This window comes from Perna viridis, chromosome 4, assembly GCF_037379345.1.
Source record: "Perna viridis isolate PV_CMFRI_1.1 ecotype Kerala chromosome 4, ASM3737934v1, whole genome shotgun sequence".
NCBI lineage: Eukaryota > Metazoa > Mollusca > Bivalvia > Mytilida > Mytilidae > Perna > Perna viridis.
The window spans coordinates 28,883,437-28,899,142 of NC_142448.1; positions in this window are offsets into that span (position 1 = coordinate 28,883,437).

Here is a 15,706-nt window from a genome sequence, read left to right on the forward strand (position 1 = left end):
GTGGTATTTTGTTTCAGTTTATAGTTATTATTATTATTATTATTATTATTATTTTTAGAATGAAATAGATATTTAATTTAGTTTGCACCTTAAGTCATTCTCCACAAGAGAAAATGAAGAGAACCAGGATTTGAACGGTAACCAAAAAGAATATAACGATATAGACAATAAAATATACAACAAATAATAAATGAGCTATCTGTACTGCACCAAAAAGTGGGAGTATGGACATGATGCATCGGTAGGATGGCACCTGCAACATTGAAACTCTTTATAACAATCAATCAGTAATGGCAAATTTAGAATGCCGAGAACATTAATATTTTTACTCCACATATTTGTTAAATTTGCTTGTTGTTTGGTATTCTCTCTACTTATATCGTCTAATCACCATTCGTACAAGACACGAATCACCACTGAGGTACTAATCCATATAAAATTATATAAAAAAAATATATCTTTTTTTATATATATATTTATCTTCAATAATCCTTTCTGCATAAAAATCTCTATAAAAAACGTACACTTAATCAATCTAATCAAGAACGATAACTCTGGCAAATGTCCAATTTCATGAATAATTCTATGAACAATCGATATAATCTCAAAAGTACAACAATTAAATGAAATACTAAGAGTGGTTCTATGATCTGTTATTGTTTCTGTAAAAGTGGATTTGGTGGGTGTTAAACATAAATCACCTTCTGTCTAATGGTTAAACAGACGACAGTCCATATAGAAACCACATGCCAGACAGATCAAATGAAATGCGCCACGCACAAAGTGTTAATTTTATTCCACCATTTTTGCGACCCATTGTATTGTTAAAATCATTATGATGTCAGGGAGAACATGGAATTAAATTGGATTACTCAATTATATTTTTGATATATTCAAAATTCCTTTACAAATCAAACAAAAATAAAATTATTTTTGTTTTGTTTTGTTTTTGTTTGATTTCGAAGAATTGTCATCATAATGTTACCGTGGATTTCATTAATTTTGTTGCCGGGCCATTTTAAAGCTTACTTAAAGGTTTTCTTATAATTGGTGGAAGCATTTTGGTGATCTCAGAAATAAGTTACTATTTTGTATTTAGGGAATACGCCTGTATCATGTGTATATTTGTTTCGCTTCACCATATCCGTTCAACAAAAACATTGGCATGTGCCATGCACTGCCTATGTCTTCTGTTGAAACCTTTTTTAATAAATGTTTGAAACTATCAGTATTTAAGAACTAACAAAATATGTACGACTCATTCATGATAACGATCATAAATTAGTCCTTGCAAATATAAATACTAACGAATAATACAAGGCGTTCTTTATAAAAAAAAAAGAAATAAGTATTGTGGTATACAGTTGTCAGTCTGCCTGTATGCTTATCCATTCTGCCACACATCATATGTTCACTCAAAAGTGTGATTTTAATATCTTTTCTAAATTGATTTTCTTCCCTTTCCTTTTTTAGCATTCTCCAAGACTTTTGTTTCCAAGTTATTGGGATAACTAGTACTCCAAAAAGCGGGATAAGAATATTATATGCTACTAAGCAGCTTTTGTATCATTTAGTCTTGGGTTTGTACAAGCACGGAGTAATTTTCTACTGGTGGGGTCGTTTTCTCTTTTGACATATTCACCATATCAATTTTCGTTATATTTTTATTTAAGGGAAATATACTTAAAACATTGAAAACAAATTAGTATCTTATAGATACTGAAAACCAACCTTCAACCGAGCGAAATAAAAAAAAAGACAATAAATCCCTTACTTTTGTATATTGTAATGCAGGTTAAACATAAGGTTGGATGCAAAAATAAATAGAAGTTGAATCGAATTGTTTTCCGAAACTTGAAAATAAGTATTCGAGAACATAAGTTAGTTACAGTATATGATATTTTAAAATTTCTTAATAATAAAGGAAAATTCAGAAATGTCATGGCTCAACTTATTTAAATGAGAATTCAGACAGGTCAGTTTCTATAGAAAGGAAACTTCGACAAGACACATGGATTAATATTTTAATTAATATAATAGAAATAGGCAATACAATGTAATGTAAACCATCTTAATTTCATTAAAACTTATCTTCACGTTTAAGGATATGAAAATAATTTTACTGCTACATATACTTATTTTCACTACTCATACATTTTTTCCATAATCATATATTTCTTCTTGTCAACTCTTTCCAAGATTTTTCCTCCATACGAAATTAGTGAAATTAAATGGCTCACAAAAATAGATCGTTTTACACTTTCCATACCAAATGTAAGATTACTTTGAAAAGGTAGATGTTGTTTGAAATGTTGATTATAATGTTTTCCTTTAACAGTTACATCAGATTAAAGGTTTGCACGGACCCAATATTTATAATTACAATACATAATTCCAGGATGTACTTTACTTAAAATAAGGATAAAGGCACACATTTCGCTAATGCATAGATGCACCACGTCTTATACCAAGAGTGACCAACAAGCATTAATAACACACGAGGCTTAAATGGACAGGTTTTAAGCTCACACATTTAAACCTATATTTTGTTCATTAAGATTTTCAAAATAACAAAATGTTGAATGTTATATACACTATACAAATCTGGTAATAGGCAGACAAATACAACTTGTTTTCGTGTCCTAACATTTCACTGTTACCTAACTGCTTATCAAAATAAGAATCCCTCTACTTAAATTATCAATAATTAATCAGAAATCTTATATCTTATTGTTTACTTTGTCTATTAAGTTTGTAGTAAACAGAATAACTCGTTCTTTTTTCTTCTTCTTCAAGACAGACCATAAATTCTGCCTGGAGAATGGGTCTATACGAGCAATTGGCTTATCCAGAAATACTATCTTTGTATACAAAAAATAAATATCTTCCTGGTAATTGTTTAGGTATAAAGAATTTGACTGGACTAAGTTATGATTTTCTTTTCTTTTGATAAGATCCCATGCCATTTAGAAAATTGGAATTTTCTAGATCCTAAAAACAAAGTTTTCTCATTCAATTTGTTAATTAAACAAAAATTAAGATATGGCAAAACTCAAAATATAAGGTGACTTATCATGTCAAAGTGTTCCAACTAGGTTATCATTCTTCCTTGTAGATGCCGAGATTGTATCCAAAACTGATTTCAGACAAAATGTTTCAAGAACAGATGATTGAATCACAGACAAGGTATTGCTGTATATTCCCCTATTATGCTGGGTAATGAAATACGTAAAACTTTTATTCATGCACACAAGAATTTAACATAACTTGCAGACTAACCGGTAGACCGTAACTATCAAGATAAATGTACATAAGGCCATAATAAAAAAAATCCGAGATTCTCAAGCCCGCCATACTCGATTTTAAAAACCCAGTTTATTATTATTAGTTTTACATGTTTTACACGAATTAAAGAAGCTTGAGGTAGATTTATCCAACTTAGCACACTTGTTATACCAACAATATTTAACACATATTTTAAATTATCCAAGATGGTTTCCGTTTGATATGCCCCACCATTCAAAGTAAGATCTCCGTATAAACACAAAGAACGTGGGAAACGTGAGATAATTTATAAGACTTGCTTGCGAGCACTAAAAATCCCTTTCCTGTTTTAATTCAAGTGATCCCAGCCAAAAATTTATAATGTTCTACTTTTTTTCAAATTTAGTCGAAAAAAGCTGTAACTTGGTGGAAGTTTGAACTGGCAAAGTGTCTTCAAAAACCAGAAAACAGAAGACTGGTTCATGGTTACCATGGAGAGAGCAAGGGCCTAAAGAAAGAGCAGAAAAATGCACTTTTGACAATTTTTACAGAGAAAAGTGGCTTGACATATATATTTTTAATGAGTGTTAGATGGTAGGGTCAGAAACCTGCGAAATCCATAAAAATATAGCTACAAAACGAATATTAAGGCTATTTCACAAAGCTGTGTGCAGATTTTTCTATCTTACACCCACTTCGAAACCATAAACATAGAGGGGCTCATCGCCACCAAGGGCCCCCTGCAATATTTTTAAAGCGCAATCATCACACAGAAGAACCAAGAACCGTCAAATACAAACACAGAGACTCCATCCCCAAGCAAAATGGAGGGGTAAACACTGGGGTGCCGAAGGCGTCAATATGAAAGAAAGGTTTAAAACTTCTCCGCACATATTCTTGGGAGTGGCTCATTAGATTAAAATGATACTTCACAGTTAGAGCTACTTCGAATGATGCAGAATTACAGAATAAAAATAATCTAATAGCCGCCATATATTTAAAATGGGTACCAGACTGAAGTTATTCATTTTTTTATTTAGAAAACTTTTAACTAATGTATACCGCCATTTTGCTGATCAGAAGTTTACGAATCTGGGTGTGCATGGGCAGCTTAAGTGCCAACAAAATTCAGAAAAAACACGCATCTCGGCTAAATTTTAAAATTGCTGCAAACGCCAACTTGAATTTTTACAGCGGTCGAGAGTCACTAGTCTTTCCACGGCATTTACTATCCACATAGTGGTATTAATGTATTGTTTATTCTCAAAAATCTAAAAGATCACCTGGAAAATTTACTTAACAATATTCGTCAGCAGTCGTGTTTGGAGTTTTCATATAACAATTCATACGTTTTACCATAACATTTGAAACGAATGAAACTTTTAAGTAGGTCAATGAGTGCCAATACTATATCAGTTTTCAAGGACCCTGATGTAGTAAAAAACATTGTCTACTGTACAGGACAAATATGTTGTCGTACCAGCAGACAAAGAAAATAGACGTAGAAAATAATAGCAGTGATAAGACCTATGCTGCTACCACTCTCTCCAAAGAAGAAATTGTGGAATCTGTGCTATCCTCTTTTGGTCTCTCTACCAAGGACGATGACTGTGCTTTACCGTCTATGTACTGGATTCCTAAATTCAACAAGAATCCATACAAACAACGTTACATAGCTGGATCTGCAAAATGTACCACCAAATCTCTTTCAAAACTTTTAACTTCTATACTCACAGCTGTCAAAGGGAGTTTGCAGTCCTACCACAACATCTGTTACTCCCGTAGTGCTTTTAATTCAATGTGGATCCTAAAAAATTGGACAGATCTTTAGGAGACAATCAGTTCAAGACTATTATCAGAATATAATAACGTCAAAACCTATGAGTTTTCAACACTGTATACTTCTATTCCACATACTCAGTTAAAATCCAGACTTAAAACAGTATATATCTTGTTTTTTCCAAAAAAGTTGGTATACCTAGATACAAATATATAGCTCTTGGTAGAGTTCCTCATATTTGTAAGAAATAATTACAGAAGAAGATGTTTACAAAATGCTGGAATTTTTAATCGACAACATATTAGTCCAGTGGGGTGGACGGGTTTGTAAACAAACGGTCCGCATTCCAATGAGAACTAATTGTGCTCCTCTACTTGCTGACCTATTCCTCCATTCTTATAAGGCTGACTTTATAGCTTATTTCATCCGAAAGACAGTATACCGTTTAGCTAGATTCTTATATCTCAGTTTCCGCTTTATAGATGACGTATTATCTTTAAACAATCCTAATTTTGGGGATTTGATACATCGCATCTACCCAAAGAACTTGAGATAAAGGATACTACAGACACTGTGAAGTCGGCCTAATAATTTGACCTATAGTTAGAAATCGATGGTAAAGGAAACTATTGACCAAACTTAACGACAAACGTGATGACTTTTCATTCAAAATTGTTAACTTTCCTTTCATCTGTGGCAACATCCTTTCAGCACCTGCGTATGGAGTGTTCATATTACAACTCATAGGTTATGGCAGAGCTGCCGAGACTACGCAGACTTTTTGTATCGGGCTAGAATTCCAACAAATAGGCTTCTGCAGCAGGGTTATGTTGCTACAAGATTGAAGTCATCACTACAAAAGTTTTATGGCCGTCATCATGAACTCATGGATCGTTACGGTGTATCCATCTGCGCCATGAAAACTGATTTGTTCAACGTGTCGAAATTTTCCTTTCCGCTTTCGTCTACCGCGGACTTGACTTTTTATGAGTAACTCGGTAGGTGATTCTAGAAAAACAGAGGACGCTTACACTGCCGGTGCACCTTTTTATTGGAGTCCGAGGTGCTCATTTGCTTTTGTTACTTTGTATGTATGATTTTAGTTATTCTATGTTCTTTGTTGTGTGAGTCTGTTTTCCATGTCTGGTCTTTGTCTCTGGATTACATTCTTTTGATTACCGCTATAACCTTGGTTCCCTTAATTATCATACTTTTGAAGCTGATTTCGATATTACATTGTAAATGTAAAATCTGTTGAATCATTGCCTCTCAACCAAAGAAAGTCTGGTGCAACCGATAAATTGACCGAAAGCAAATTAGTAAAATGTGTCTTAACAAAGAAAAAATGCAAGGGCCATATAGGATAACCTATTCCTGTTCTTTGTTTTATTTATTTATTTATTTATTTATTTATTTATTCATTTGTTATTTGTTTTGTCAGTTTTGACAAGTTGGTCATATGATATTCGGTACATTATTTGATAATTCAATTTCATATGTAACGCCCTTTGTGATTAGATAAAAAAATTACCACCATTGCATGGACAAAAAAAATTGAAATGTGATTGTGACGTCGTCAACCTTTCTTGCTGATTTACTCCTTAAATTTTGATACTAAAATTAAATTATAAGGAATGACCGTGATATTATTTTTGTCTATTTGAAATAACCACAATGCCCGTGGTGCACACTTAAAAATAATCTGATATGCAGGTTATTTAATATGCACCACGTGATTGAGGTTGTATCCTCATAGACCAAATATATATAACAAATTTCTTAATTGGATAGGGAAATAATTCGGTTCAAAGATGAAAATTCAAGGTATCTTCGAATATACTTTTGTTTGTTAAGTTCTAATTTTACACAACATATATTGCCTTTTCTCCTGAAGATATGTCCGATGTATTTATATTAAGTGGCAGTCTTTATAAAAATCAGACAAGAGGCGAGTCAGACATGTCAAAAACCTACCAAATCTATTGTATTCTAATTCAGAAACATTTACAGACCACATAACTAGTCACAGTGTTCAACTCCGTTGTTGCACTTTTAAGATAAAATTATCAAGATTGCGTTAGAAATTGGCACTTTGTAAGAGTTATAGACTTTGATTTGATTTGGTTGATTTTAGTGGAATCGACAATTCCACTCCAAATCGGCTTTACTTAAAGATTTGTCAATGTAGTAACCTCCCCAGTCTTCCCATCCAGCTCTTTCAGCAAAAGGTGCATTTTGTTTACGTCTACTGATTTGAAGACATGTTCATTGTTCCGATTTGTTCATTTGTTCTTTATCATTTCATAACCAATTTGGTAACAATATATCAACAGAAAATAGGTGAAGGGTACTGCAACAGAATGTATGTACAGAATATGTAGAGGAAACAGAATGAATCTGCCTGAGCCAAAAATATTTAAAACAGTAACCAGGTGGAGCCGTTGCTACACAACGGTTAGTCGCTTAAAGCACGAGAGTTGTTTCATTAATCAAATTTTGAAATAAAATATGACTGAACGAATTAAACGATAATATTATCATTTAAACGCACATTTATTGCAAACAACTTACCGCCTTTTTTATCTCTATGGACACTAACAATGTCGGAGTACTTTAGTCTCATATCAACAATATCATTAAACCATTAAACCAATGAAGATACGGAGGACCTCTTCCATTTTTAATCAGCAGCTGGATATCGCTACTTTTACCACTTTTTGCATCGTACGTGACTAAAATAAATTAAATGAATTAATATCAGTCTTGAATTTGGTGTTTAGTGAATCAAAATTTAAAATTGATCATTTTTGTACTACCCCCGGTACTTTGTACTTCTATTTTACATGACCTGATAGAGATTTATAATTCTTGAGATGGTTACCATCGAAATACTACTCAAAATTTGTTGTGGAAATAGTTCGAAAATACAATCGTAATAAAAGTTTAGAAATAACATTGCCTGTACACGTAGCAGATTATTAGATATTCTGCAGTCTCGGTATCCTTTTAATGGGATCGAGTTTCTGTAAAAAAGATACTATTACTTGATATTTCATTTCCCTATGGAACGTTCCTTCGGTAACAAATGCCTAAAGTTTTACGATACATGACAAGTTTAAATCAACTCCATTAACTGTTCAATATCATGGACAAATACAAAATGCAGCAAACAGAAATAAATAAAATGTAGTGATTTAAATTCAAATTACACATATACGTATCTCTTTTATACGTTATGGTATTACCTCTACCGTTTGTCAAGACATCGGCTCCGTTAATGCCTTCCTCGTACCGTTTTTCATTTACGTTATTGTCTTTAAATCTATGCTCTTGTTGTAACTGATCTAGGTCAAGCCCAACGATTGATAATGGTGTAGCATCTTCTTCAAGCACAGCAATCACTGGTATGGAACAACTTACATGTTTGTTAATGTCATATATAAACGCCATTGCTTTCATGGAATCTAAACCTAGGGATGACAATGTTGTTGTCGGTTTCAACTGCACATGCTTCGGCAGAAAGCTTACAGACAATGTCTAAAAGGCACACTTTCCGCTCACTAAGAGATTGTTTTCGAAAATCATCAATGCCAATTATAGGTATTGACATATTTTCCTTCACGCTTTGCCTAACTGTTTCAAGTAAATTGAGTTCACGAAAGACAGGTTCAAATCTAGCAAAAAGATGTGGCATATCTGACGAACCTGTCATTGTATTTTTCCAGTCGACCTCAGCACAAAAGAGCCGTTCTACGTCCAAATACAAACTTTTAACGAAACATTTGATGATCAAATCTTTCTCCGAGGCCATGAATCCTTGAGCTCTAAGATGATTTTCTACTTTTTCGTTGACTAGTCCTAATTTTAGGGCACCCCAATTTATTGTCTGACCTGAAAGACCTAATGCCCTCCTGTGAAATGCTGTTACATCTTTAAAAGAATTTCCAGCACCATAATTTGTTTGCCCAGCATTTCCGAATGATGCTGTACTTGATGAATGAAGAACGAAATAATCAAGTGACAAGTCTTTTCGTCAACAGATGCAAATTCCACGTTCCTAATATCTTCGGTCTGAGTACTTTGTCAAATTTTTCCTCGGTCATTGAAAGCAAAAGTCCATCGTCAACCACACTGCGCCATTGAATACTCCCTTAATAGGGCAGTCAGGAAATTTAGTTTTTATTTTTTCAAACGTGACTGATATTGAATGAAAATCCGAAATGTCTGCGAGGAAGTATTCCATAATACATTTGTACCTGGCAGCAATTGCATCGATTTCCGACTGTTTACGGCCGTTAGGTTTACTTCGTCCCAACAGAAGAATGTTTCCTCCTCCAGACATAGCAATAGTAGTCGCTATTTCCCACCCAAGTCCTGTCAGACCACCGACAATAACATAGACTGCATGTTTTCTGAATAGTTGCTGTATCGAACAGTGTACTTGAAATGCCGTAACACTGTGAACACAACTGTTTTCACACGGATCGCAAAAAGAAAACACATCTCCTGCAACATTCATGTTTGCATATTTACTTATTGATTCTGCAAGCATTGTTTGGTTTTTCGTCATCATAGACCACGCAATATTTTTTTTTTTCAAAATTACTGAAACAGTTTCTTTGCAAACCACTTTATTACAATTGATTACTTTCAGTGAAAGGTTTTGAAAGCGCTGTAGTATTTTTATTTCAGTAGATTTTCCAACAAAACATGAGTACAATATTACTTTACAATCCATTCTCGACACTATAGTAAGAGCTTTTTAAAGTATACCAGTGTTTTTGGTCAAAAAAATCACTTGGAAACGACCATTTATCTGCAAATCGCCTATTTTGTCAATGGGATTGGCATTTGTTATTTTGTTCTTGAAAGAGATAAGAATACTTTCAATCAGTTCAGTTCTAATTCTTAGCGCAGGGCCGTAATGCAGCAACACCCTTGAAGTGTCATCGATGTCAGCAGCCATGAGAAAGGTCATAAATACCTCTACAAGTAAACCCGGTGTATATGATGGGAAAAGTGGCTTTGGGATAATGCACTCTCTTGGAATATCAACGATATTTGCTGCAATTACAGGCATACAAGTAATATACTCTTCTGTGTTGGAGTATTTGAATGGTTCTACTCTAGAAAAATTGAAGTTATTCTTCGATTCAATTATATGGTCGTCGTAGAATTTTATAACGCCTGATGTTTCTAAAATTAAGTTTTGATGACCATTCATTTCTTCTTGTAACCATGGATCGGCTTCAAAGAAAACCTCTGTTGATGACGGTGACCATTGTGCGTTACAAAGACCTGCAGAAACTTTCATTATTACAGTATTGGTAGGACAATCCGACAATTCTGTACTTATTTTCGGGACAAGCCAAAGATTGTCCTTTCTATAATCGTTGCCCGATCTTATTTCCAATATCTCATTTTCTGAATAAGAGTTTATTGTACTCTTAGGCTCAGTGTAATGAAACTTACAAATTTGGTTCTGATATATTTGTCCATTTTCAATTTTGAACTCTGCTACGTTTTGCATTATGCCGTTTTTTGTATGTTGCACGATTTCAGCTATATGTTTAACATCTTGATCTATTTCAAAGTCAAGTAAATATATTTTTGAGAACATTCTTTTCCTCATAATACATCGTGTCATTCCCCACAATTCGGAACCTACAACATTGTACCACGGGCTTCCAAGGAAGTCCTTTGTTTTCATCTGTGTTTGTTTTGTAATAATATACAGTGGAATGTCGAATGTCGAATCGGTTGCGAGTCGTTGCAAAAAGTGCATAAGAATGATACATGATGTTGTTCAATGTTTTGTTTGGTGGTGTCTCTGACTTCGAAATTTTTAACTTCAGCAAAAATATACCCACTTGAATTACGTATGAAAAGATCTATAACTGCTCCACTTATGTCAATTTCCCGAAGCCGTCCAATAACAATCATACATTTTTCCATTTGTCTATGAACTGTCAGTTCACCTATTCTTACAGGAATAGGTTTCGCAGGCTTTTCTAATCTTTGAATGATAGATATATCAATGCCAGAGTTTGTAATGCTCCATCAAGTACTGAAGGGTTTATAGAGTAACTATTAAAAGTTTTGAAAATTGACTCTGGTAATTCCATTTCAACAATAAACTCGTTTTTAGATACAAAAGAGCACCAATAACTGACAAAGAATGCCCATATTTGAAACCAAGCAAACATAAAGTGTCGTAAAATGTTGATCTTTGAACCGTTGTAGTACATCGATTTTTCATTTCTTCGATATCAATTCTTTTTGATGTGGTATGTAAGGCCTCCGGGGCAATAAGTCTCCCTTGTACACTGTGTTCATAGATGTATGGAGCGTTATGTGGGTTCAGTTCTACCCAAAATCCTTCTGATAAAGGCATAGCTGACAAGAAAGAGTGGCCTCCTTTATTTTCTAGTTCTAATCTCAATCAAGCCTTTACAGAAAGGGCTGCAACTAATAGTTCTTCTCGGTTAAATTTATATCGAGGAATATCCACCGTCTTTTGACCTTGAGAAAATAATTCTGTCCAATTTACCGGAATATCAGCATTGAATAAAGTACCAAGTGCTTATAGAAACATCTTGTGTTCATTTGGTTGATTCATTGTTGGAACAGAAGTAACATCAAAATCTAATATTTTTTAGGTGTACCTTCACAACAGGTTTTGGTCCAACTTCTATGATAAAAGTCTTTGCATTCTCTTTAAAGACTTTTTGCATCTTTAAGCAGAACAGGATTTTTAAATTTTTTTTCCAATAGGCTTGTGTTGCCATTTCTTCATCAACAATTTCACTTCCGGTGACAGAGGAGATAATTGGAATATCCGGCTTTTTACCAGAAATATTAAATATTTTCTCCTCTATCATTCTACAAGCTTCGTCCATGTGGTGGGTATGGTAGGCACATCCAACATCCAGCTATTTCAACAGACACTCTGGCATTGATTTCCGAATTTGAGTCTTTACTTTATTTACGACGTCCTTATCGCCTGACACAACACATTCTGTTTTGCTGCTGAAGACGGCACTACATATAGCTCCCTCATGTTCTTTGCAGATTTCCTTAATATCTGTCATTTGAAATTTTCCAATGACCAACATAGAACCACCGCTGAATTTTGCAGACAGAAAAGATCTGTAGTAAATCAATTTCACTGCGTCTTTCAACGATAAACAACCAGAAGCATGTGCAGCGGCCACTTCACCTACAGACTGACCTATTATACTATCTGGTTTTATCCCAAGTGTTTTCCGTACATTGAACAATGATACCTGAGTTGCAAAAATAAGCAAAGGCCCGATGTATGGGTCTGAAGTCAAAGTTTCAGGGGGATTTTCAGCAATTTCTCTGATAAAAAAGTTAGTGTAAAATTGAAGTTCGTTGTCGATTTCTGCAAATTTTCTCTGGAAGGCCGTCGAAGCTTTTAACATTTCTTTACACATTCCTTTCCAAATAGTACCGACACCACAAAAAAGAAACACTAACCTTGTATCTTGGTTCTGTACTGGTTGCAAGTCCTTTAGAGCTATATAACTGTAATGCGTTCTTTTTACCAATGATGTGAAGGAAACGTCTGCTAAACTTAAGGTTCGTGACACCGTTTGATGCAGCATATGGTCAAGGGTGTTTTTAGAGCAGGAAGGCTCTTTCCTGATAATGCAAGCAAATGATTTAAATGATTGGAATTATCAAAACAATCTTTCTCGGTTTCATGCTTTGCTAGTATCGCATGACAGTTTGTAACTCCGAAACCAAAGGAATTTACACAAGCCATTCTTTTATTATCAATGCCGATTTTCCATTCCGATAAGCTGGTTGTCACTTTAAGTGATATCTTATCAAATTCTATTGCTGGATTTGATAGTTTTGAATGAAAATGCAATGAAGGAACTATTTTTTTCATGGTGCATCATCAAAATGGTTTTTATTAGTCCCGCTGTAACGGCTGATGATTCGAGGTGACCTATGTTTGTTTTAACTGAACCGATCGGAATAAATTTGCCATTTTCTATATATTGGCCAAAGAATGTGGCTAAAGCTTTCACTTCGATTGGATCACCTACAGGAGTGCCTGTTCCTAAATGAAGTAAAAACATTGTATTCATATCGAATGTATTGCAATATTTATACTCGCTCAATGAATTCATTTTAAAACTAAGTATGCTAATGTTGATTTGTTTTACGAACAATTTAAAATGGAGGCAAAAACGACATTGTAAGTTAGCATTTCAACTGAGATCAAAAGTTTAATAAATATATCGTACCAGTTTAATCTTGAAATAATTCACGGTTTACTTACCATGTGCTTCGATGTATTGAATACTTCCGGGATCAATTTCGTACTTAGCATACACTTCTTTCAGTAAAGACCAGAGGGAGCTGTGATGGGTGTATTTGTGTGGCCGTCCTGGTTACATCCAGTTGCTGAAAATGCCCAAATGCGGTCACCATCTTTCATTGCCTTTTATAAACAATGGACGTATGAAGGATAGTCTAGTTTCCTATTTGCAATCGGTAGGTTTGTAACTTGTATAATTTGTAATGTTATTCATACATGTAAATTTGGAAATACGCTCTGAGAGACGAGTACTACTCATATTAAACTCATTTGCAAGTTCTAAATATTTGCCTCAATTTATGTTCAATAAAATGATAATAATATATCATCACATTTACTTTATTATATTTCTTCAAAATGACGATACCACAGCCCTCTCATCTGACATAACCATCTGCATTCTTTGAAAATGCATGACTTTTTCCAGTTGGTGAAATCATCTCCGCTTTACTTAAGGGGATGGAATTCAATGGTGTAATAATGCAATTCACACACCCAAAAATCGCCATTTCGCTTTCACCTAAAAATAAATCAATGCCTTTTCATGTGATTGTTTTCTATTGTTTATGACTTTAAATATAACATATGAAAGACTGACGATTAACATCGCATGTAAAAAATCCAAAAGTACGATAGACCTATAGTATATAGTGTAAGTTCTTTGCAATGCTATGCACCTTTACAACACCTTTCATTCCGGGAATTAACATGCAATGTTGAACATGTAAAGAAATGGTAACAGTTAAAGTAGTTAGTGAGACCCAAGCAATATTCTAGCTGTTTAATGTTTAATTTGTCCAAAATAAAAAGTCAATATTACCTGTCTTATCTCCCTTACAACGTGAAGAGAAGTTTTTCGATAAGATTTTAGGGGATGTTTTGGGGGGGTTGGTAATTGGAAAAGGAAAAACAAATTTCTCATATGTTTTGCATAACCCTCTTTTATGATTCTGTATAAAGATCTATTTTGAAAATACATGTCACAGTTTTATGACGCTAACATAATGATGTAGAAAATTGTAGTTTTTCAACAAATAGAAAACCAGCAAATTATGTCATTGCGAAGTCAATATTTTATTCTTACTTGTACGTATTGATTGACAACCCAAATGAACAGCTACTAGTGCAGCATGCTGTGTCTAGTGTCATCGACGGACCACGTAAGTCATAGAAATAAGAAATTCTGTTTGATGTTATACTTTGAGCCATACCAGTAACAACAAAGTTATTGTACTCGTGACGGGCGTTATGTAAACCTAGCGATAGGTCGTCGTTCATTGCTCCTGATGAAAAAAGTATCGTTCAATAACCTTATGGTCCGTAACATATACTACAAAGCATGCACAGTAAATATTGCTTATTTGTTCTAATTTCAAATTAGTCACTAATATTTTTTCTGCAGACAAAAGATGTGGAGGTATTCGTTTCTTAAATAAGAGAAAAGGGTGTTTTTTTTATATACAACGATTAACCTAACTATTAACTAAATGTCTACAAAAATAATATGTTGCAGTTTAAATACCAAAAAGCAATGTACAAAATTTATGCAAATCATACTTTTCATATTTGATATTTGAGCATTTGTTTCATACTTTACACAAGAGAACTTGACACATATATCAAACCTATATAAACAGATGTTTTTGATCCTTTTATTGTGTCCATTGTCAGTCCAGCATTTTCTAAAGCTGAATGCGTCACCTCCATGGCAAGGCAATGTTGTGGATTCATCCAATTTGCTTCACTGTCATTAATACCAAAGAACTTATTGTCCCATTTATCATGACTAAAATTGTTTGTTTGTTTGTTTGTTGGGGTTTAACGTCCGAGCAGCAATATTTCAGCTATATTCAGACGATGAACATGAAATTGATGATAAAATGAACATAAAATGATGATGAAATGAAAAAGGGATGGGACACAAGGACAATTGGGTCGACAAATTTTGATTGCCACTGGAAATAGGGAGAGGTAGGTAGGGTCGGGTAATTTAGCCTCCTGTGGGGGAGCCGTATGGTTCCTTCTCCGGGAGAAAACCAGAGTAAGGTTCTTTAATGTGCGAAGAACGTGGCATCTTTCCCACCACGGTGCACCATTATGGTTTGCGGTCAGGTTTTCCGTATTATAGCCTGACAACCCCAGCATGTAACACGCCAGGGGTACCCCATTCCACCACCTTGGCACACATTCCAGTTGCTCTGTGGGCAGAGCGCCCTAGCCCCCGGCTAGGGTTCTGAGCACTATTTAGTCGCCTTATACGACAAGCTTAGCGCTGCTGCAGGCCTATTCTTTTAACACCCGGACCTGCA